We start from the raw sequence: 25500 nt of genomic DNA on the forward strand, positions 1-25500 counted from the left end.
AATAATATCTACAAAGCATTTAGAAAAGTGTCCCAGTTTATATTAAGCAAACACACACACATATATACATACCCCTACATACTAAATTTTAGAAGTTAGTTTCTACATGATCCCCAAACATTAATATTGGATGAACTAAGCACTGATGTTTTCTATCTCCTAAATATTTGTTCTCCATTTTTAATAATTATCCCAGTGTCTAAATAATTGAAGTGGCAAATTCTTTTTCCAGTGTTTTATTACATGTTCCATGTGGAAAAAATTCAGTTTTGTGTAAGTATATAAAGGAAAAGTTAAAATCCTTCTCTTTCCTTACTTTCTTCCCCAATCTGACATCATTTCTTTCAATATTATGCCTGTGCCTGATTCATTTGGTGGCTTAATTTTCCCAAATGGGATCAAACTGAACATAGTGACCTGCACTTTATCTCATATATCATGGACAACCTTCCATATCATTCTTTTTATTGCTGGATAGTATCCATTATATATCGTTATTTAACCATTTCCGTATTGATGACCATTTATATTGTTTCCAACTTTTCAGTACGGCAAACTGCTGCAATGTACATCCACAACTTGTATCTTCTAGAAACTGTAGATATTTTTATGAAATTGAGTCTCAGAAGTGGATTGTTAGCTTCTTGGCCTGTATTCCCTAAAGAACACAACCTGAGGCAAAGCTTCCAAACTAAGGAATTCTTAGGAGGTAAAATCCCAGGATATGAAGAATGAGAAGGAAAAGGAGGTGAGACAGGTAAGGAAGAAAAGCAAATAAAACATGATACTGTTACTGAGCTGGCTTCCCTGACCTAGGTAAGAGAGGATGTCTTCTTGTCAGGCTAAATGGACATCCTATCTTGGAACAGGCAAAAAAGAAGGAAAGAAAGGAAAAGCAATTTAACTGTCAGTTCCTTCCCATTTCCTGTCTCTACTTGGTCAAATTTTGCCCCCTGAACTTCTTGACTTCCTACATAACCCCTCCAAACAGCTGCTGGGGATAGAGTCTCTGCCACACATACGCTACCCTATCACCTGCATCCAGAAGAAGTAGAAGGAATCAAAGCCTCTTTGAGTCTGATTGGGTAGGAGGTCCTGCTGAATCAGGTGGTCCTCATACCAAAGAAGGTTAAGTAGGCAGGCAGGTGGTTTTAGGAGGCGAAGAAACCATCTCCTAGAAGACTGCTGCCAATTTACACTCACTAAATGTGCATGCCCTATGCTGACCGCCTCATGCCCTGCCAAAGTGCCCTCTAATTCAATCTATCAAAAGAAAAGTAGCATGCACCTGTTTTATCTTACATTCCTTGATTATTAGTGAGATTGAGCATCTTTCACTATTTATTGACATTTGTATTTCTTCTGGGGATGGCTTATTATAAATTTCAGGTGCCATTTCTCACCCTTCTATTATGAGACTATAATTAGACTGCAGGATTCTGTTACTCTCAGTGCTACACTATTCCCTAAAATTACTTCAGATTACCTATAAACCAGACACTGAGACTGCAGCTAGACTATCAGCTAGCTTAAATACAGTACCATAAAAAATCTTTGCGGGTTATTCTGTCCATAGCTATAACAGAAGAAGAAAAGGCAAGAACACAACTTCCTTATCCCCAGTTTCCATAATTACATTTTGCACCATTTAGGGAAACCTTGGCATATAAGAAAAGTTTGCATTTCCATCCAGTTTCATATGTCCTTGAGCTTGTCCTATGGCCAGAATGCTTCAGTTACCAGTCAGGACAATGACCCCAGCTTGCCATCATCACCGTTTCTCAACCAATCAAACTTAATTGTCAGTGTCCAGTTCAACTTTCCTTTTATCACTGTAGGGTTCTGACCATAAGATAACCATCTCCAATATAGAAATTTTTTCCATACAAGCACAGATACCAAGAAATTCAGACCCCAATTTGTGATAACATCTGTTTCCTCTTATGATCATTTTCCCTTTCAAGAATTATCCTGATTGGTTTTTTTTTTATTTACTTCTGCATTGTATCCAAGGGTCAAACCATCACCCCACTCTCTCCCTTTTCATCTCTGCCATACCCTAAAAATTGAAAGACCAACAAACATATGGTAGCTTTGACTATAAACCTGAAAGTTAGTAATATTTTTGCTCTGAAGTTAGAAGTTGTGTCAAATAGCTGGAAGTCTTATTCTCATGCACTGCGATGTGAATAAACAGCACTGTCTCTAGAAGAAGGCTACTCTGTAGTGAGACTGAAACAGTGTGGTTTTCAGGCAGTATTTCAAATCCAAGCCTTTGTAATATTTTTTTTTTAAACTATAGTTGACATATAATGTTATATTAGTTTCAGGTGTACAACATAATCTATTGATAATCCTATACATAACTCAATGCTCACCATAAGTGTAGTCACCATCTGTCACCAGATATTATTACAATATTACTATATTCCTTATGCTGTACTTTCTATCCCCATGACTTATTTACTGTATAACTGGAAGTTTGTACCTCTTAGTCCCCTTCACCTCTTTCACCCATCCCCCACTGCCTTCCTCTCTGGCAACCACCAATTTGTTCTCTGTATAAGTTTGCTTCTGTTTTGTTTGTTCATCTTGTTTTTTAGATTCCCCATATAAGTAAAATCAAATGGTACTTGTCTTTCTCTAACTTATTTCACTTAATAACTTCTAGATCCATTCACATTGTTGCAAATGGGAAGATCTTATTCTTTTTCAAGGCTGAGTAGTATTTCATTTTCTGTGTGTGTGTGTGTGTGTGTGTGTGTGTGTGTGCATACACATCTTATCTTCCTTATACATTAATCTATTGTTTCTCTTCAGATCACACACATCTTTTGTCTTTGTAATATTTTCTTTAAAATGAAGGTATTTATTTTCAACTTAGTTAATAAAATTTAATCACACAGCTGACAGATTGGATATATATGGAGAAAAACTATATTTTCCAAATCCGCATAAAAGGAATATGACTTAGACTTAACTAAATCAGTCCTATATGATTCAAGGTTTGCAGCCACAAAAAGGAAATGAATTAACTTTTCCCTCTGAATAATTCCTCCATAATTTCAACCCAGTCATCTATTCAACACAGCCTACCGTGTACTACATTTTCACTAATTTCCCCAGCAACACTAACACTGCATCACATTTATTTTTTGGTACATTATTAATATAATTCTTGTCTCTGTTAAATATTATAGTTGGTATAAATAATAATTTATATTTGCATTACACTCTAGGGTTTATACTTTTCTACATATATAATCTCAATGAATTATCATCTTCCTTCACAACTTTAAAACATAACAATATACTACAAAGCTCCAAAAGTAAATCATTTCAAATATTATAAATAAGATCTTAACAATAGAGGATGAATAGAAGTATAAAGAAATTAACCCACCAGTCCCTTCTTACCTTGCTCCAAAACAACTCCACATTAGCACTGTTGGTTCATTTTCCCAATTTAAGCTTTTAAAAAATACTAAATTTCCCTGTATTGTATTTCAATCAATTGCCTAAGCTGAGACTACAATGTCATAAATAAAGTACCCGATCATAAATTTCTCAAAAGACATAAAATCAAAGACACCCAACACCTACAAATTAAATGCAAAAACATAAACAATGAAAAGGAGTTATATAAAATTCAGGTTGATCAGTTAGTTAACTAGTCTATTCTGAACAGACTTAGTCTTTATTCTCTGTACTAATATTAAAATTATAACCATGCACCAAAATTATCTTGGTCTAGTCTTTTCATTTTATGTTTTCTTATAAATTATGGAGCTACGGGAAAAAAGTCAATCACCTTTCAGATATTTGACTGCAAAAGCACTTCTTAGAATAGCAATGATATGAATTATTTAAAGATAGGACTCTCCCTGAAATGAGGGCTATCTGTAAAACAGCATACACTTAAACTATGGTATATATTACAATATTTTAAATACCTAGAAGATCTCAAGCCTCCTATGATTCTATATTTACATAGCTGATGAGGAACGCCAGTATACAGAAATTAAAAAAAATAAAAAGGCCTAGAAAAGGCAGGAACACAGCTTTTACTATTTTCATACAAACAAATGCTACATCTATAACATCTTACCATACCCAGGCATTAAGAGGCCATGTTGCTTGTGCTCACTATAAAGTATATTTATAAGAATATATAAAGTTAAGTTGAATTGATTTTTAAGTACATGATTGAAGCAGCATTTAAAACCAACTGCCAGGATGCATGAGTGGCTCAGTTGGTTAAGCGTCTGCCTTCGGCTCAGGTCATGATCCCAGAGTCCTGGGATCAAGTCCCACATCGGGATCCTTGCTCAGTGGGGAGCCTACTTCTCCCTCTGCCTGCTGCTCCCCCTGCTTGTGCTTGCTCTCTCTCTCTGACAAATAAATAAAATTAAAAAAGAAAAGAAAAGAAAAACCAACTGTCATTGTATGGAGACGAATAAAAATACCTAACTATTCCAATTTTTTGTTAAACCCATTTCTTAAAAGTGTTATCTGAATAGAAGCATATTCTAAGCTTTCCCAAATTTCAGAGCTTTTTGCATTAACCTGTGAAAATAACTTAAACAGAAATCTGCAACTTAAGAATTATTGTTCTGCTCATTTTGCAATTGATATTTTCTTGTTCTTAAATGATACAAATAATTAAAAGTTAATCTGTCATCCTGGAAGGAAAGAGATAATTGACACTTCATTCTTTTCCAACCAGCATAAGGTAATTAAAAGGCTGAAGATTTTTTCTAAGCATAAAAATGATCAAAGAAAAAAGCAGTGTGGTTGGTATAGCAAATTATTCAAGATAAATGGTTTTCAGCCTCAGCAGAGGTTCATACCAATTTTCCTTCACGCATGCGCACACACACACACACACATCTGTAAACACAGAAAAATGTTTATATCTCCAAGTACTAAAATTATGTATGCACCTAATTATATTATATCTGATGTGCTGAAATTTTAGGAAGTTATATAAAAATAGGACAAGGCCTGATCTGAGGGGTTCCAACTAGTGTCAAACCCTTCCTGTAAGTTAACATATCCTCTGCTGGGGTTGTTTGTGTACAAAATATGTTAACTCTTCCCTTACTTCATTATTCAGGGTTGATTCACATGGTAAGGTGACATCTGGCAAAAAGCTACACTAGGAAAGAATGCTCACACCTTACTGATAGACAAGAATGACTCAGTATCAGAAGGCGACAGCATGATGACTTAGTGCAGACTCAGCTGACACACCCCATCAAGCATCCCTGGAAACTCTGGATAAAGCCGAAAGAGGTTAGTTGTTGGTCCCACAGGGAACATCCCTATTTAAATTTCCCTGGGAGATGTTATAAACACAAAGGTGTGTGTGTATATGTATGGGTGTGTGTGTGTGTGTGTATAATCAATAATTGTAAAAATCATAAAATCTTCTAATTTAGATGATTTTGTGATTTTCCATTGATTGCAGAAATGCTAGAGGAAGGAGGTAAAAAGTAAATGGTCTTGAGTTTACTGAGAAAAATCACATTCCAAAGTGCATCAATTCTTTAAAAATTTCAGAAGATGACATATAATTAATCATTATTATTATAAGATTTCAGCAGGATTACAGCATTAGTTTATGCTAAGTAATGCAGCCTGAAAAGGCTCAATAAATCTTAGCTAAACTGATTCTCAAAGGACAAATTAACATAGTCACCCCTAGTTTTACAACACAAATAGATCTGAAAAGAAAACAAAGACTATAGCACTTGGAAGTATAGAAATCTAGTACAGTACCAGAGTAATTATTCCAGAATAATAATTCCATAGAATAAAAGATATATAAGAGAAACCCTCTGTGAACTATAAAAATTAATATGTAGAAAGAACACAAAGATTAAAATAGTGATAAAAATGACTTAGCTACTGCACAAATATTAGACATTTTAAAAATTCAATCTCTCAATATACAAAACTTCTCCACATGATGCATATTTGGGGGGATGGGAAGGGAAATCAACCTTAAAATTTATCCATCTAGGTTACCAGAGGGGATGCATGAAGTAGGTGGAGGGGATCAGGAGTACACTTATCTTGATGAGCACTGAGTAATATATGGAACTGCTGAATCACTACATTGTACACCTGAAACTAACAAACTACTGTATGTTAACCGCACTGGAATTAAAGTTAAATTTAAAAAGATTATCCTTATAGTTTTAAAAAATTTTAATATACAAAACAATGTTCAGAATTTTTTAAAAACTTTAAATAGGGGACAGTTCCAAGCGTTTTTGTTTTTTTTTTTTAAGTAAGCAATACAAATAGTTATTTGGGATGCAATGTTAACACCATATGTAAACACAATGTTGCTATTTTTGAGGCTTTAATGTATCTCATTTCTTAGTAATACCATCAAACTCTTTTGCTATAATTACTGATATTGAATGCTAAATGACAGCAGGTAGTATGAAGGAAATTTAAATACACACAAATAAGACATGTGTACATACACACAACAAACAAACCATCACTACCAAAATAGAAGTTCTAGATTCACTTGATCAAAATATTTATAATCTTATACCTGTATTATGTCTATATTGATACCAGTTTATATGCACATACACAGTTGTTGTAACACATAAGGTTAAAACTCTGAAACTGTAATATTCAGTCCATGTTAAGATTTCTCCTCACTGTAAATCTAACATAGAATTAATACTTCTAAATACTTTCAAACACTGTAAGTTGTTACCAAAAACATTACGGAAATTTCAGTTTCAGAACAAAGAAAAAGATCACTTTTCAATTATTTTACAATTTCCAATTTACTAATGATTCTGTTCATATTCATTTATATCCAGTGTGAAATACAAGAAGTAACACTATGTTGTCAAGAAAGAGTACAAAGCCCGGGGCGCCTGGGTGGCTCAGTCGTTGAGTGCCTGCCTTCAGCTCAGGTCATGATCCCAGGGTCCTCGGATCAAGCCCCACATCGGGCTCCCCGCTCCGCGGGAAGCCTGCTTCTCCTTCTCCCACTCCCCCTGCTTGTGTTCCCTCTCTCACTGTGTCTCTCTCTGTCAAATAAATAAAATCTTAAAAAAAGAAAGAGTACAGGGCGCCTGGGTGGTTCAGTTGGTTAAGCGACTGCCTTCGGCTCAGGTCATGATCCTGGAGTCCCGGGATCGAGTCCCGCATCGGGCTCCCTGCTCGGCGGGGAGTCTGCTTCTCCCTCTGACCCTCCCCCCTCTCATGTGCTCTCTCTCTCTCAAATAAATAAATAAAATCTTTAAAAAAAAAAAAAAAAAAGAAAGAGTACAAAGCTATAAAGGCATCTTGAAACAAATCTGGTGTATATTTCTCTTTTAAAAGTTATAAAATATGAAGTTATTAAACTGGCTTAAAATACAGCTGAAATCTACATTTGCTTTTAAAAGGGTAGACAGTCCTAGAAAAGACTATCAGGCTCCAATATAACAGGGTCAAATATTTGATAAATATTTAAGGAAAAGACAACATGGAACAAAACATATCCACAAAAAGCCAAAATCTTCTAAAAAGAGCAATATGGTGTATAGACAAAATAATGCATACCATATATCTAAGTTAAGCAAGCCTAGGTCTGAAACTCTTGCTTTTGTACTTTCTAGCTATCAGCCGGTTAATGTCTATATTACTTAAACTCTGTGAGCCTTAGATTCCTTGTCTGTGAGAGGGGAATAATACCTACCCTACAGAACTAAAAATAAAAGGACTGAGACTAACAAAATCTTTTAATCTTATGTATATGTATGTATATGTGAATAAATTTGTATGAAAGATATATACTGCTTTGGTATAGAATATATTAGGATTGTAATAAAACATTCGTTAAGTTTGTGGGATATAATTTCACTGACTTTTATGTCATTTTATTTTTAAAATAAATGGGGAAGAAAAAATTATCTTCCTTACTGGGTTTCAAAACCAAATTAACAGATTTTTCAAGCCCTAAATTTAAAAAAGCCCAGTGTCCTAACTACTATATGATGGGAAAATGCTATGGTAAAACTTAATTATATGTTAAAAAGAGTAAGTGGGACATATCTCATTAAAAAAAAACAACAACAAAAAAATTCCCAAAACTTCTCTTCCCCAAGTATATTTCCATTTTATTTAATTTAAAATTATAAATGACTAGGAATTCCGCTAAAGTTTTTTTCAAATATATGAAATATTCAACCTAAGGAGAAACTGGAAAACTCTGGAGGATGACAACACTTATTTATTATGTCCAGGTACTGCAAGAAGAAATACCAAAACTAATACCCATTATATTTCAGAATCTGGTTCCAATGCAATCTAATCCCACTAATATCAATGAAAACATTAGAAGTTTATCCCAAGGTAGTTTTATATGAGATCTATAATGCAAAACTACAGTGCTATTTATTTATTTATTTATTTTTTTTTTTTTTAATAAATGTTTTTTTATTTATTTATTTATTTATTCATGAGAGTCAGAGAGAGAGAGAGAGAGAGGCAGAGGCAGAGGGAGAAGCAGGCTCCCCGCCTAGCAGGGAGCCCGATGCGGGACTCGATCCCGGGACCCCGGGATCATGACCTGAGCCGAAGGCAGACGCTTAACCATCTGAGCCACCCAGGCGCCCTACAGTGCTATTTAAAGATAGAATGTGAGTCCTAAAAGTATTCACGTTTTAAGTTACACCACTAAATTATTTTTTAATGAAGAATGAAGGTGTCACTCAAAGTTTCCGCATACACACACACACAGGCACACAGACACATACTGCCTGCTTTCTTCAACTGGCAACTGTAACGGCAGAGGACAAGTAAATGCGTGAAGCAATCTGAAAATACCCAATGAATACATCAGATGATTATCCTATTTGTCAATTCCCCTGAAACTAACCAAAACATTATACATTTTTTAACCACAAATAGGGACCACTAGATTAAATTGGAAAATGCAAACCCACACACACATACACACACGCACGCGTTTAGAATTCTATAGTTCCATACTGTGCAACCCTTTATAAAGTCAGTAGGGTAGACCTTTTTTTTTAAAGATTTTTATTTATTTATTTGACAGAGAGACACAGCGCGAGAGGGAACACAAGCAGGGGGAGTGGGAGAGGGAGAAGCAGGCTTCCCGCCGAGCAGGGAGCCCGATGCAGGGCTCAATCCCAGGACCCTGGGACCATGACCTGAGCCAAAGGCAGACGCTTAACAACTGAGCCACCCAGGCGCCCCAGGGTAGACCATTTTATGTTTTTACTAATACACCATGCTTTTCTGTATCAGAAATTACCTGTATATGGAAACTAATAAGTTTGACCCAAAATATATTTAGTATTTGTTCCTAATAACAAAACGTGTTATAATAGGGTTCTTCTTTTAGAACAAATGGTTTTTCAGTAGAAAAATTAATCTCTTGGGGTGCCTGGGTGACTCAGTCATTAAGCATCTGCTTTCGGGGCAGGTCATGATCCCAGGGTCCTGGGATCGAGCCCCGCATCGGGCTCCCTGCTCCGCGGGAAGCCTGCTTCTCCCTCTCCCACTTCCCCTGCTTGTGTTCCTGCTCTCGCTATCTCTCTCTCTGTCAAATAAATAAATAAAATCTCTTTATAATCTGGAAACTAGATAAAGTGCAGTTTCAATTACTAATTCCTAATTAATGCACATAAGTTGCTTTTTAATTAAAATAAATGTGAAATAATAACTCTCTCCAAAAGGAACTATTCCTAGACTATTTCTTCTAAGTCTTTAGTATCATAATTGAATTAGTCTACTCAAATGTGTAACTGTTTTACTCACAAGGAAATATACCCTATTCAATTGCACAAGAGGAAAGTCTTAAGAATTCTTCTATAAAAGAAAATTTTAGTTACACAACATACTAATTTTCTAATAAATTTAGATTACGAAATGAAATTTATATTGTTTATTTTTCTTATATGAATTAAACAGAAAAATCTTTTCTCATTTTTAGTTCTCATCTCTTATTCCAAGGCTACAACATTTTTGGATGTAAAGATAAGATGTTCTTTATTGAAACTATATCTTTACTTTTCATGAAAACATTACATTTTGATATATTAAATACAGCTAAAAATTTTTTAAATTTCTAACCCTACAGTTACTGTAATGTGTTTCTATAAGAGAAAAACACAAAATAAGCACAATGTCAGTGTATTTACCTTCACAGGAAATCACTGTAACTTTAAACTGTCAAACACTGCCCTCTACAGTCCACTGAATTAAAAGACAATTCAATTTCTCTAAACTACTATATAGTCCAGCCAAGGAATTTTGGATTTTTCTGTCCCCCCTTTTTTTTTAAGATTTTATTTATTTATTTGTCAGAGAGAGAGAGACAGAGAGAACACACAAGCTGAGAGAGTGGCAGGCAGAAGGAGAAGCAGGCTCCCAGCTGAGCAAGGAGCCCAGGACCCTGGGATCATGACCTGAGCCGAAGGCCGACAAACGCTTAACTGACTGAGCCTCCCAGATGTCCGTCCTGCCTTGTTTTTGAAGCAAGCTTCTCCTGCACTACATAACGCTCTTTTTAAAAACAGGCATATCCTAGATAAATGCCTATTTCAAATATATTTCAACCTCTTAAGGTTTCTCCTCCTCTCTGGCTCACCCAAAACTCCATGTGCAGTTAATTAAGCATTAACTTTCATGTTCCTGCATAAAGAATACAATACTTAACCCCATTAAAATCTAACCCAATTAATCCATATATAACATATCTGAGAAAATATGGACATAAGCCATACAAAAGAGGAATAAAGACACTGCATTCAGAATTCAATGTATACAAGGCCTTAAGTTGATTTCCTACTAACTTGGCACTATTATAACCAGGAAAGCTTTATGAAGCAAAAACAACCCTTCCCCGGCACCACACGGGACACAACTGTCAGATCATTTCAGCTCAACATCTACTGATCCTCTTCTGTTTCAGATACTGTCCTGGTACAGGGAATATAAATATTAGTAAAATATAATCTTAATTTTGGGTAAATTTACAGTACCATAGAAGAGAAAGAAAATCTAAATGCAAAGAGCTAAGTACAATGAAAGTGTGGGCCACAGAGAACAGGGACTTTGACTATCTCAGTAAGGTTCAAGGAATGAGGAAAAGATTCCTAGAGGTGAAAATACACTGAACTTAGTCTTAAAGGATGAGCATAAACTAGGAAAGAGAATGCTAGATGTGAATTATTTACAACTACTTAGAAGGTAAAATTAGTGAGACTTGATAATGGGCCACTAAGAAGTAGTAAGGAAAGATGCAGGATTACTCCTAGGTTTTTCACATGAATTAACTAGGTATATGGCAATACCATTAATTAAGTAAGATAGGCAATAAAACAGAAGAAAACAGTTGAAGGCAGGTGAGGGGCTAGTTAATGAGTTCTACCTTGGATTCACTGAGTTTGAAGCCCTACTGCCAACACTAAAGTAGAAATGCTCAGCAAGAATTTCAACATGTGAAATTAAAATAAAGTAAGAAAGATAGAGCCCCTCAATTGGAAATGTGGCCTGTAGATGTGTTTGATTTGGTTCACATTGTGCTTACTTTTTTTTAAGCCTTATTTAAAAATCAAGAGATGTCACATAAAAACGTAGATTTCACACCCCTTCTGGCACTCACAGCAAAAACTGGATGGAGCTAAGGTCTAATTCCCCTGTTTAAATAAGGCCTGCACACCTCTGTAAACCACAATCGCACAACTATGTATAAATCCCAACCCACTTCATTCTTCTATGTTAATGGCATTGTCTCTGTAGGCGTTTTTTGTTTTTTTTTTAAGATTTTATTTATTTATTTGACAGAGAGAGACACAGCGAGAGAGGGAACACAAGCAGGGGGGAGTGGGAGAGGAGAAGCAGGCCTCCCACCGAGCAGGGGGCCCGAGGCGGGGCTTGATCCCAGGACCCTGGGATCATGACCTGAGCCAAAGGCAGACGCTTAACGACTGAGCCACCCAGGCGCCCCTTTTCTTTTCTTTTTTATGACCTGTGTCTAAAAAGCTCTAATCAGGATCACAGAAACGATTAGGGCTAAAAAATAAATTTATAATCAACATAGGTTATAGTTAAAAACTGCAAGAACATTAGGGAGAAACATCAACTTAAGCTGAATCCTTGGGCAAAACAATATTTAATCATGCAGACTTTGTGCTTTATGATATTCCTATCAACTCAAAAGTGGCCTTTACCACATTCACACCTTAATTCAAAATTCCCGTTCCCTGGGGTACCAGGGTGGCTCAGTCAGTTAGGTGTATACCTTCGGCTCAGGTCACAATCCCAGCCCCGAATCAGGCTCCCTACTCAGTGAGGAGTCTGCTTCTCCCTCTCCCTCTGCTCCTCCCCACGCTCATGTGCTCTCTCTCTCTCTCAAATAAATGAATAAAATCTTTAAAAAAATTCACTTACCCTGTGTGTGCATATTTTAATCTCTTCAGGAACATTATTAGTCCTTAACCATAAACTTTGAGTCTTCTTATTTATTTCCAGGTAGTTTTTTTTTTCAGGAGTTAAAATAACAATATGCATATCTCATGCTCTATAAATGCTGCTGAATTGAATAAAGTAATCCCCCAGGCCACCTGGGTGGCTCAGTGGGTTAAGCGTCTGCCTTCACTCAGGTCATAATCTCAGGGTCCTGGGATCAAGCCCAGTGTTGGGCTCCCTGCTCAGTGGGGAGCCTGCTTCTCCCTCTCCCCCAACTCATGTGCACTCTCTCCCTTTCTCTCAAATAAAAGCTTTTAAAAAATAAATAAAAATAAGTAAATAAATAAAGCAATCCCCCAATACTGAGTATTGAAGAAATGAGAGATGAGCCAAAAAAGGGTTAGAAATATATCCTAAAAGACAAATGTAAAGAGATTAGTGTTATTTGAGAAGGAGATGAAAATAATCTAAAAACTATTTACTAGGTGCCTTCTATGGCATCACCCTGTAGGCAGTATGGCCAGGATACAAAGATGAACCCAATACGGTCCCAGGCTTTGATGTAGTACTATCAAGTATAAAGGTTAGAAGAGGTTCTAAGATGAGAGTTTTAATATATGAGAAATGGTAGCTTAAAGCATGATTATCTAGCATAAGGCAGCTAAAGAAAGGAAATCCAATTCAATACCAAAAACTGATAGTCAACAAAAATTAAATCTGAAACGACAAGACAAAAGAAGATAAATTTTTGGCAAAAATAAACATATCTGCTCAGTAATTTTTTTAAATATAAATTTCAAAAATTATGAGTATACTTACACATATGAATTTATGTACTCTAATGTTCAATGAATTGAGAAGTAGGACAATGCTATAAAAACCACAGATGAATAGAAGCAAGTTTTACAAAAGGCTAGATGATTACTGGACAGCTAGATAACCACTTATTTGCCTATCAAAACAAAAGAGAGTGTCAGTTCTCCCACCTATGCAATTTATCCTCTTGGACAATACACAAATATAACATAACAGATGCTAGTCCAAAAGTCATCAGACTAGTAAAGTGAAGAGAAATACGGTTATTAGTAAGATCCCAAGTAAACATAAAAGTTTCAAAAATCTAAGGATTCAAAAAAAGAAAAAAAAGGCAAGAGACTAGATGGTCAGTAAGAACCAAGGTATTAACAATACCACTGAAACATACTGAAAGCCTTAGAAATTTCTAAGAGTGAAATCGCCATCTTATTTATAATGAACTTTGCTCCCTCTGGTGGCCACAAGAGGTTTTGCTAAAGTAGACGTGGAGGTAGAGGGCAAACAGAAATAGAACTGCAGGAACTATCCAGATTAACCTTTACCTGTATGTCAGACAAATAAATGTTCAACTTATGAAGACCACTTTTTTAAAAGAAAGAATTTAGGATTTAGTGTTATGAAGGTAGTCATACATAATTACACAGTCACAAGCGGATAGATACTTCTGGGAAATATAACTGAACGAGTATATGACATGTGGGCAAAGAACTTTATATAGTTTCATTTTAGAGTCTTCCATACTGTTTGAATTTTTATTTCCATATGCCTATATTACTTTCATTCAAATATTGAGCCTTGGTGGCTCAGTTGGTTAAGCGCCCAGCTCCTGATTTAGGCTCAGGTCATGACCTCAGGATCCTCGGATTCAGTCCCAGTGGGGCTCCACACTCATCGGGGAGTCTGCTTGAGATTCTCTCTCTCTCCCTCTCCCCCCCAACTCATGTGTGTGCGCTCTCTGTCTAAAATAAACAAACAGAGGCTCCTGGGTGGCTCAGTCGTTAAGCATCTGCCTTCAGCTCAGGTCATGATCCCAGGGTCCTGGGATTGAGCCCCACGTCTGGCTCCCTGCTCAGCGGGAAGCCTGCTTCTCCCTCTTCCACACCCCCTGCTTGTGTTCCCTCTCTCGCTGTCTCTCTCTGTCAAATAAATAAAATCTTTAAAAAAATAAAATAAGGGGCGCCTGGGTGGCTCAGTCGGTTAAGCGGCTGCCTTCGGCTCAGGTCATGATCCCAGGGTCCTGAGATCGAGCCCCGCATCGGGCTCCCTGCTTAGCGGGGAGCCTGCTTCTCCCTCTCCCACTCCCCCTGCTTGTGTTCCCTCTCTCGCTGTCTCTCTCTCTCTGTCAAATAAATAAATAAAAATCTTTAAAAAATAAAATAAAATAAACAAATCTTTAAAAATATATATTATTTTGGGAGGTGGGGGGGGATGGGATAATTGGGTGATGGGCATTAAAGAGGGCATGTGATGTGATGAGCATTGGGTGTTATATGGAACTGATAAATTGTTGAACACTACATCTGAGACTAACAATGTAGTATATGTTGCCTAATTGAATTTAAACAAAAATATGTATACATTATTTTCTGGACAATACAGGAAAAATACCTAATTTTTAATAAGTTTTAATCAATGAGTCTATTCCCCTTATTCAGAGTGAAACCCATAACCATTATAATAGACTATTCCATGTGCCCCACTCTACTTTTTCCTGTTTCTCTGCACCTCCCCTCATTGCCATATGCCCATTCAGTCCTCCTTGCAGTTTCTTTTTTTTTTTTTTTTTTAAGATTTTATTTATCAGAGAGAGAGAGAGTGAGCATGAGCCAGGGAGGAGCAGAGGAAGAGGGAGAAGCAGACTCCCTGCTGAGCAGGGAGCCTGATGAGGGGCTCGATCCCAGGACCCCGAGCCAAAGGCAGATGCCTAACTGACTGAGCCACCCAGGCACCCCGAGCATGTGACTCTTGATCTCAGGGTCATGAGTTTGAGCCCCATTTGGACATACAGCTTACTTTAAAAAAAAAAAAAAAAAGATGAGCCTGTGTAGTGGGTTAAATTGTGTCCCCCCAAAAGACAGTCCAAGTCCTAACCCCAGGTCCCTAAGAATGAGACCTTATTTGGAAATACGGTTTTTGCAGATATAATCAAGTTACGATGAGCTAGATGGTCAACTAACATTTAACAAGAGAGCCCTCAATGGAGAAAGAATAGTCTCTTCAACAAATGGTGCTGAGGAAACTGGATAACCACATGCAAAAGAATGAAACTGGACCCCTATCTTAACTTACACTAGTAACAAAAATTAACTTGGAATGGAGTAAGGATTTAAGCATAAGACCTGAAACTGTAAAACTCTTGGGATACCTGGCTGGCTCAGTCGGTTAAGCGTCTGCTTTCAGCGCAGGTCATGATCCCAGAGTCCTGGGATTGAGTTCCGCATCAGGCTCCTTGCTCAGAGGGTAGCCTGCTTCTCCCTCTACCTACAGCTCCCCCTGCTTGTGCACATGCGCGCATACTCTCTCTCTCTCTGGCAAATAAATAGATAAAATCTTAAAAAAAAAAAAAAAAAAAGGAAACTGTAGAACTCCTAGAAGAAACCATAGGATAAAAGCTCCTTGACATTGGTCCTGGCCATGATTTTTTTGGATTTGACACCAAAAGCACAAGCAACAAAAGCAAAAATTAATGTGGAACTACATTAAACTAAAAAGTTTACACACAGCAAAAACAGCTCAAAATGAAAAGGCAACCTACAGGACAGGAGAAAAATTATTTGCAGATCATATTTCTGACAAAGGGTTGATATCTAAAATATATACAGAATTCACACAACTCAATAGCAAAACCCCCAAACAAGCCAATTTAAAAATGGGCAGCAAAACTAAATAGACATTTTTCCAGAGAAGACTTACAAATAGCCAACAAGTATACAAAAAGGTTCTTGACATCACTAATCATCAGGGGAATGCAAATCACAACCACAATGAGGTATCCTCTCACACCTGTTAGAATAGTTATCTAAAAGACAGATAGCAAGCATTGGCAAGAATGTGGAAAAAAGGGAACCATCTTTTCAAATACCCAGTAGTGTTGGTGGGAATGTAAACTGGTCACTGTGGAAAACAGTTTAAAGGTTCCTTAAAAACTAAAAATAGAACTCCCATATGATCCAGCGATCCCACATCTAGTTTTACATCCAAAGAAAATGAAAACAGGGGGCGCCTGGGTGGCTCAGTCATTAAGCGTTTGCCTTCGGCTCAGGTCATGATCTCAGGGTCCTGGGATCGAGCCCCGCATCGGGCTCCCTGCTCCGCGGGAAGCCTGCTTCTTCCTCTCCCACTCCCCCAGCTTGTGTTCCTGCTCTCTCTGTCAAATAAATAATAAAAAAAAAATCTTAAAAAAAAATGAAAACAGGATCTTGAAGAGATATCTGCACTCCCATGTTCATTGAAGAATTATTCACAATAGGGCGCCTGGGTGGCTCAGTCGGTTAAGCGGCTGCCTTCGGCTCAGGTCATGATCCCAGGGTCCTGGGATCGAGTCCCACATCGGGCTCCCTGCTCTGCGGGGAGCCTGCTTCTCCCTCTCCATCTGCCTGCTTCTCTGCCTACTTGGGCTCTCTCTCTATCTCTCTGTCAAATAAATAAATAAAATCTTTAAAAAAAAAAAAAGAAAAAAAGAATTATTCACAATAGCCAAGATATGGAAACAACCTGTCTGTCAACAGATGAATAGATAAAAAAGATGTGATATATGTACACAATGGAATATTATTCAGCGATGAGAAAGGAAATCCTGCCATTTGCAACAACATGAATGGACCTTGAGAGCATTATGCTAAGTAAAAAAAAGTCAGAGAAAGAAGACAAATATCACTTATATGTGAAATCAAAGAAAGCCAAACTCACAGAAGCAGAGTAGAATGGGGTTTACCAGGAACTTGGGGGTCGAGGGGCAGATGGGAAAATGTTGGTCAAAGGGTACAAACCTTCAGTTAAAAGACAAATAAGTTTTGGGAATCTAATGTACAGCATGGTGATTATAGTTAATATCATACTGGGGTGCCTGAGTAGCTCAAGTCAGTTAAGTGTCCAACTTTTGATTTCAGCTCAGGTCATGATCTCAGGGTTGTGGGATCAAGCCCCTCGTCAAGCTCTGCACTGGGCGTGGAGCCTACTTGAGATTCTCTCTCTCCCTCTCCCTCTGCCCTTCTCTAATAAGAAAAGATAATAATATCACATTATATACTTGAAGGTTGCTAAGAGAGTAGATCTTACTGTTTTCACCACAAAAAGAAACAGTAATTATGTGATGTGATGAAGGTGTTAGCTATGGTGGTAATCATTTTCAAAATACAAGTGTATCAAATCAAATTAACACATTTTACATTTTGGGGGGCACCTGGGTGGCTCAGTCGTTAAGCGTCTGCCTTTGGCTCAGGTCATGATCCCAGAGTCCTGGGATCGAGCCCCGCATCGGGCTCCCCACTCTGTGGGAAGCCTGCTTCTCCCTCTCCCACTCCCCCTGCTTGGGTTCCCTCTCGCTGTGTCTCTCTCTGTCAAATAAATAAATAAAATCTTAAAAAAAAAAAAATTTTACATTTTTAAAAAAATTTCAGTGTAGTTAACATACAGTATTATATTAGTTTCAGGTGTACAATATAGTGATTCAACGATTCCATACATCGCCCAGTGCTCATTATGACAAGTGCACTCCTTAATCCCCATCATCTATTTCACCCATCCCTCCATCCTCCTTCCTTCTGATAACCATCAGTTTATAGTTTGTCTTGGTTTGTCTCTCACTTTTTTATTCCTTTGCTCATTTATCTTGTTTCTCAAATTCCACAAGTGAAATCATATGGTATTTGTCTTTCTCTGACTTATTTCACTAGCATTATACTCTATAGCTCCATTCATGTCATTGCAAATGGCGAGATTTCATTCTTTTTATGGTTGAATAATAGTCCGTTGTGTATACATATCTTCTTTATCTATTCATCTATTGATGGACACTTGGGCTGCTTCCATATCTTGGCTATTATAAATAATGTTGCTATAAATACAGGGGTGCATGTATCCTTCTGAATCACTGTTTTTGTATTTTTTGGGTAAATACCCAGTAGTGTAATTACTGGATTAGAGGGTAGTTCTATTATTAATTTGTTGAGGAACCTCCATACCGTTTTCCACAGTGGCTACAAAGTTTGAATTCCCACCAAGAGTACAAGAGGGTTCCTTTTTCTCCACATTCTTGCTAATACTTGTTGTTCCTTGTGTTTTTTTACTTTAGCCATTCTGACACGTGAGGTACGGTAGTTTTGATTTGCACTTCCCTGATGATTAGTTATGTTGAGCATCTTTTCATGTGTCTGTTGGACATCTCGATGCCTTCTTTGGAGAAAATGTCTGTTCATTTCTTCTGCCCATTTTTTAATTAGATTGTTTTTTGGGTGTTGAGTTGTATAAGTTCTTCATATATTTTGGATACTAACAATTTATAGGATGTCATTTGCAAATATCTTCTCTCATTCTGTAGCTTTTTAGTTTTGTTGATTGTTACCTTCACTCTGTAGAAGCTTTTTATTTTGATATAATCCCAATAGTTTATTTTTGCTTTTATTTCCTTTTCCTCAGGAGACGTATCTAAAAAAATGCTGCTGCTCTCAATGTCAGAGAAATTACTGCCTATGTTCTCTTGTAGTATTTTTATGGTTTCAAGTCTCACATTTAGGTCTTTAATCCATTCTGAATTTATTTTTTGGGTATGGTGCAAGAAAATGAATCAGTTTCATTCTTTTGCATGTAGCTGTCCAGTTTTCCCAATTTATTGAAGTGACTGTCTTTTTCCCATTGGATATTCTTTCCTGCTTTGTCAAAGATTAATTGATCGTATAATTGTGGACTTCTGGGGTTTTTATTCTGTTCCCATTGATGTGTCTATTTTTATGCTGGTACCATACTGTTTTGATTACTATAGCTTTGTAATGTAACTTGAAATCTGGAATTGTAATACCTCCAGCTTTGCCTTTCATTTTCAAAACTGCTTTGGCAATTTGGGGTCTTTTGTGGTTCCACATAAATTGTAGGATTTTTTTGTTCTAGTTCTGCAAAAAATGCTGTTGGTATTTTGATGGGGACTGCATTAAATGTATAGATTGCTTTGGGTAGTATAGACATTTTAACAATATTTGTTCTTCCAATCCATTAGCATGGAGTGTCTATACATTTCCTAGTGTCTTCAATTTCTTTCACCAGTGTTTTATAGTTTTCAGAGTACAGGTCTTTCACCTCTTTGGTTAGGTTTATTCCTAGATATCTTATTTTGGGGGCAATTGTAAATGAGACTGTTTTCCTAATTTCTCTTTCTGATGCTTTGTTATTAGTGTACCGAAATGCAACAGGTTTTTGCACATCAATTTTTGTATCCTGTGACTTTACTGATTTTTTAGTTCTCAGTTCAAGTTTTTTTGTGGAGTCTTTAGGGTTTTTGATATAGAGTATCATGTGATCTGCAAATAATGTAAGTTTTGCTTCTTCCTTACCAATTTGGATGCCTTTTATTTCTTTTTGTTGCCTAATTCCTATGGCTAGGACTTTCAGTACTATGTTGAATAAAAGTGGTAAGAGTGGACGTCCTTGTCTTGTTCCTGCTCTTAGGAGAAAAGCTCTGTTTTTCCCCATTATGTAGGATATTCACTGTGGGTTTTTCAAATACAGCCTTAATAATGTTGAGGTATATTCCCTCTAAACCTTTGTTGAGGGCTTTTATCATGTACTTTGTCAAATGCTTTTTCTGTGTCTCCCGAAATGATCACAGGGTTTTTACCCTTTCTCTTACTGATGTGATGTATCATGTTGACTGATGTGCAAATATGGAACCACCCTTGCATACTGGAAAGAAATCCCACTTGATCGTGGTGAATGATTTAAATGTATTGTTGGATTCTCTTTTTTGCTAGTATTTTCTTGAGGATTTTTGCATCTATATTCATCAAAAGTACTGGCTTGTAATTCTTTTTTTGTGTGTCTTTATCAGTTTTGGTATTAGGGTAATGCTGGCCTCACAGAATTTGGAACTTCCTTCTTCTATTCTTTTGAATAGTTTGAGAAGAATAGGTAGTAATCCCTCTTTAAATGTTTGATAGAGGGGCACCTGGGTGGCTCAGTCAATTAAGTGTCTGCCTTCAGCTCAGGTCATGATCCCAGGCTTCTGGGATCAAGGCCCATGTTGGGCTCCCTGCTCAGAGGGGAGCCTGCTTCTCCCTCTGCCCCTCTCCCCTGCTCATGCGTGTGCACTGTCTCTCAAATAAAAATAAAATATTTAAATAAATAAATAAATAAATGTTTGATAGAATTTGCCCATGAAGTCATCTGGTCCTGACTTCTGTTCATTGGGAGTTTTTTTGCATACTGATTCAATCTCCTTGCTGGTAATTGATCTACTCAAATTTTCCATTTCTTCCTGCTTCAGTTTTGGTAGGTTATGTTTCTAGGAATTTATCCATTCCCTCTAAGTTGTCCAATTTGTTGGCATATAGTTTTTCATAATATTCTCCTACAACTGTATTTCTGTGGTGTTGGTTGTTGTTTCTCCTCTTCCATTTGTAATTTTATGTATTTCTTTGTTTTTTGATGAGTCTGGCTAGAGGTTTATGAGTTCTATCTTTTCAAAGAACCAGCTCCTGGTTTCATTTATCTGTTTAGTTCCTGTATCACTTATTTCTGCTCTAATCTTTATTATTTCCTTCCTTCAGCAGAAGGGCTTCCTTCAGTATTTTGGGCTTTGTTGCTTTTCCTAGCTCCTTTTGGTGTAAGATTAGGCTATTTATTTAAGCTTTATCTTGCTTCTTGAGGTAGGCCTGTATTGCTATAAACTTCCCTCTTGGATCTACTTTGGTGCATCCCAAAAGTTCTGGATTGTTGTGTTTCCATTTTCATTTGTTTCCTAGTACTTTTTGATTTTTCCTTTGATTTCTTGATTGATCCATTGTTTAGGAACATGTTATTTAACTTCCATGTATTTATGGTCTTTCTAGTTTTTTTCTTGTGGTTGATTTCTAATTTCACAGCATTGTGGTCAGAAAAGATGCATGATATGACTTCAATCTTTTTGAATTTTTTGAGACTTGTTTGGTGGCCTAATAGGTTATCTATTCTGGAGAATGTTCTATATGGACTTGAAAAGAATGTGTACTCTGCTGATTCAGCATGGAATGTTCTGAATATATCTGTTAAATCCATCTGGTTCAGTGCATCAATCAAAGCCACTGTTTTCTTACTGATTTCCTGTTTGGATGACCTGTCCTTTGATGTAAGTGGGGTATTAAAGTCCCCTACTATCATTGTATTACTATCAATTAGTTCCTTTATATTTGTTATTAACTGTTTTATGCATTTGGGTGCTCCCATGTTGGGTGCACATATAATCGTTATATCTTCTTGTTGGATTGTCTCCTTTACTATTATATAGTGTCCTTCTTTTTCTTTTTTTACAGACTTTGTTTTAAAGTTTTTTTTCTGTGTTGTAAGTATTGTTACTCTAGCTTTAATATCTATTTGAATGGGAAATGTTTCTCCATCCCCTCACTTTCAATCTGCAGTGTCTGAAATGAGTCTCTTGTAGGCAGCATATAGATGGGTTCTGTTTTTTATCCACTCTGTCACCTATGTCTTTTGATTGCGGTATTTTGTCCTTTTACATCCAAAATAGTTATCGATAAATATGTATTTATTGCCATTTTGTTACTTGTTTTGTGGTTGTTTCTGAAGTTTTTCTCTGATCCTTTCTTCTCTTTCTCTTTCACGGTTTGCTGGTTTTCTTCAGTGATATATTTGACTTTCATTCTCTTTGTTCTTTGTGTATCTATTAGTGGTTTTTGATTTGTGGTTTCCACTAAGTTTGTATATATCTTCTGTATATAACAGTCTATATATTAAGTTGATGGTCATTTAAGTTTGAACCCATTCTTTAGTCCTCTCCTCCCCACATTTTAGGTATATGATGTCATATTTTTGTGATTTCCTTGACTGCTTTTATATAGAAACATTTAGTTTTATTGCTTTTAGGCTTCCTACTTTCATACTGTCACTTTTGGTCTCTCCTTTCCTCTGAGTTCCCTTTAATATTTCTTGCAGGGCTGATTTAGTGGCCATGAACTCCTTTAGTTTTTGTCTGGGAAACCCTTTATCTCTCCTTCTATTATGAATGATAGCCTTCCTGGATTGAGTATCCTTAGCTGCAGATTTTTCCTATATACACTTTGAATGTATCATGCCACTCCCTTCTGGCTTGCAAGGTTTCTGCTTTAAAAGTCCTCTAACAGGGGTGGCTCCACCTGGGTGGCTCAGTTGGTTAAGCATCTGCCTTCGGCTCAGATCATGATCCCAGAGTCCTGGGATGGAGCTCTACATCAGTCTCTCTGCTCTATGGGGAGCCTGCTTCTCCCTCTCCCTCTCCCTGCTTGTGCGTTCATGCTTCTGTCAAATAAATAAGTAAATAAAAATTAAATTTAAAAGTCCCCTGTTAGCCTAATGTGGTTTCCCTTATATGTAACTGTCTTCTTTTGTCTCACTGCTTTTAATTTTTTTTTTTTATCACTACATTTTGCCATCTTAATTATAATATGTCTTGGTGTGGATCTGCTTTTGTTGATTTTGTTGGAGGTTCTATGTCCCTCCTGGATCTGGATATCTGTTTCTTTCCCCAGATTAGGGAAGTTTTTAGCTACTATTTCTTCAAATAAATTTTCTACCCCCTTTTCTCTCTCTTCTTCTGGGATCCCTGTAATAGGAATGTTATTATGTTTGATGGAGTCACTGAGTTCCCTAAGTCTATTCTCCTTCTGCATAATTCTCTTTTCTCTCTTTTGTACGACTTGATTACTTTCCATTACTCTGTCTTCTAAGGTCATTAATTCATTCCTCTATTTCTTACAGCCTGCTGTTCATTCCATCAAGCATGTTGCTCCTTTCATTTATTCAAACTTTTATCTCTATGTTATTCCTTATCTCTGTGTTAAGGGTCTCACTCATGTCTTCCACTCTTTTCTCAAGTTCAATGAATATCTTTATGATCATGATTTTAAATTGTCTATCAGGGATGTTACTTTTATCGGTTTCACTTACATCTCTGGCCATGGTCTTGTCCTGTTCTTTCATTTGGGACAAATTCCTGTCATCTCATCTTGTCTAAGTTTTTGTGCCTGTTTCTGTGTGTTAGGAAAGTCAGCTATGGCTTTCTGCCCGTGGACACCGCTGAGTAGGCATCGTTAAAGTCTCCCCTCCCACCACTGTCATGTCTAAGTCAGAGTCTCCCAAAGAACCTGAATAGCTGTGGAAGCTCTTCATCGGAGGTTTGAGCTTTGAAACAACTGATGAGAGTATGAGGAGCCATTTTGAGCAAGAGGGAATGCTTACGGACTGTGTGGTAATGAGAGATCCAAACACCAAGCGCTCCAGAGGCTTTGGGTTTGTCACGTATGCCACTGAGGAGGAGGTGGATGCAGCCATGAATGCAAGGCCACACAAGGAGGAGGTGGATGCAGCCATGAATGCAAGGCCACACAAGGTGGATGGAAGAGTTGTGGAACCAAAGAGGGCTGTCTCAAGAGAAGATTCTCAAAGACCTGGTGCCCACTTAACTGTGAGAAAGATTTTTGTTGGTGGCATTAAAGAAGACACTGAAAAACATCATCTAAGAGATTATTTTGAACAGTATGGGAAAACTGAAGTGATCGAGATCATGACTGACCGAGGCAGTGGCAAAAAGAGAGGTTTTGCTTTTGTAACATTTGATGACCATGATTCTGTAGACAAGATTGTCATCCAAAAATACCATACTGTGAATGGCCACAACTGTGAAGTAAGGAAAGCCCTATCTAAGCAAGAGATGGCTAGTGCTTCATCCAGCGAAAGAGGTTGAAGTGGTTCTGGAAACTTTGATGGTGGTCGTGGAGGTGGTTTTGGTGGGAATGACAACTTTGGTTGTGGAGGGAACTTCAGTGGTCGAGGTGGCTTTGGTGGCAGTCGAGGTGGTGGTGGATATGGTGGATTTTGTAATGATGGAAGCAACTTTGGAGGTGGTGGAAGCTATAATGATTTTGGCAATTACAACAATCAACCCTCAAATTTTGGACCCATGAAAGGAGGAAATTTTGGAGGCAGAAGCTCTGGCCCCCATGGTGGTGGAGGCCAATACTTTGCCAAACCACAAAACCAAGGTGGCTATGGCGGTTCCAGCAGCAGCAGGAGCTACGGCAGCGGCAGAAGGTTTTAATTACTGCCAGAAACAAAGCTTAGCAGGAGAGGAGAGCCAGAGAAGTGACAGGGAAGCTACAGGTTACAACAGATTTGTGAACTCAGCCAAGCACAGTGGTGGCAGGCCCTAGCTGCTACAAAGAAGACATGTTTTAGACAATACTCATGTGTATGGGCAAAAAACTCAAGGACTGTATTTGTGACTAATTGTATAACAAGTTATTTTAGTTTCTGTTCTGTGGAAAGTGTAAAGCATTCCGACAAAGGGTTTTAATGTAGTTTTTTTTTTTTTGCACCCATGCTGTTGATTGCTAAATGTAATAGTCTGATCATGATGCTGAAAAAAATGGTTTTTAAAAAAAAAAAAAAAAAAGAAAGTCAGCTATGTCTGCTGTTCCATGGATCAGCCTTACGAAGAAGAGGTCCTGTAGTATAGTTCCCCAGTGTGTTTCCCAGGACCCAGTGCTACAGGGAGTGACTTAAAGTGTGCTGCATGTGCTCTGCTGTTGTGTTCTGGCCACTTTATCCTTCAGGCCAGTTGTCTACAGAGGCTCTCTTTGCCTGTTGTGGGCAGTGTTTGGTCCCTGGCCTGAATGCAGTGAATATTAAGTAGGTGTGCTCTGGTCTGCTTGTGAAATGACACCTGTCACCACCGCCACCAGAACCGAGGCCCTGCAAAACTCCCAGTCCAGAGACATGGTGCAGACAGGAGTTTGGGCTGGTCTTCTAGGGGAGGGGCCCTGCCATGCTGGGACTGAGACAAGTCTGACTGGGAAGGACGACTCCACCAGAGCACAGGGGGCAGGACATGGTGTAAGCAAGTTAGGTAGCAAGTGTTGGCACTGTACTGGTTCCCACAGATGGCTCTGTGCTCATGCTGTGGTGCAGGGGAGGGAAATGGCACAAGCCAGTTCCCTTGTTCCTGGAGGGATCTCTCCATGAACTCTGCCTCTCTGGGATACA

General features: G+C 37.6%; 1 protein-coding gene and 1 pseudogene across 5 annotated transcripts in view; one reads left to right on the top strand and one right to left on the bottom strand.

Annotated features, from left to right (window-relative positions):
* The window catches only part of ACBD6 (acyl-CoA binding domain containing 6), a 218133-nt gene that overhangs the window by 174069 nt on the left and 18564 nt on the right, over positions 1 to 25500 (bottom strand). The window lies entirely within an intron of this gene.
* Positions 23576 to 24733, top strand: LOC116624956 (annotated as a pseudogene).

Source organism: Phoca vitulina, unplaced genomic scaffold, assembly GCF_004348235.1.
Source record: "Phoca vitulina isolate PV1807 unplaced genomic scaffold, GSC_HSeal_1.0 scaffold71, whole genome shotgun sequence".
NCBI classification, from domain to species: Eukaryota; Metazoa; Chordata; class Mammalia; order Carnivora; family Phocidae; genus Phoca; species Phoca vitulina.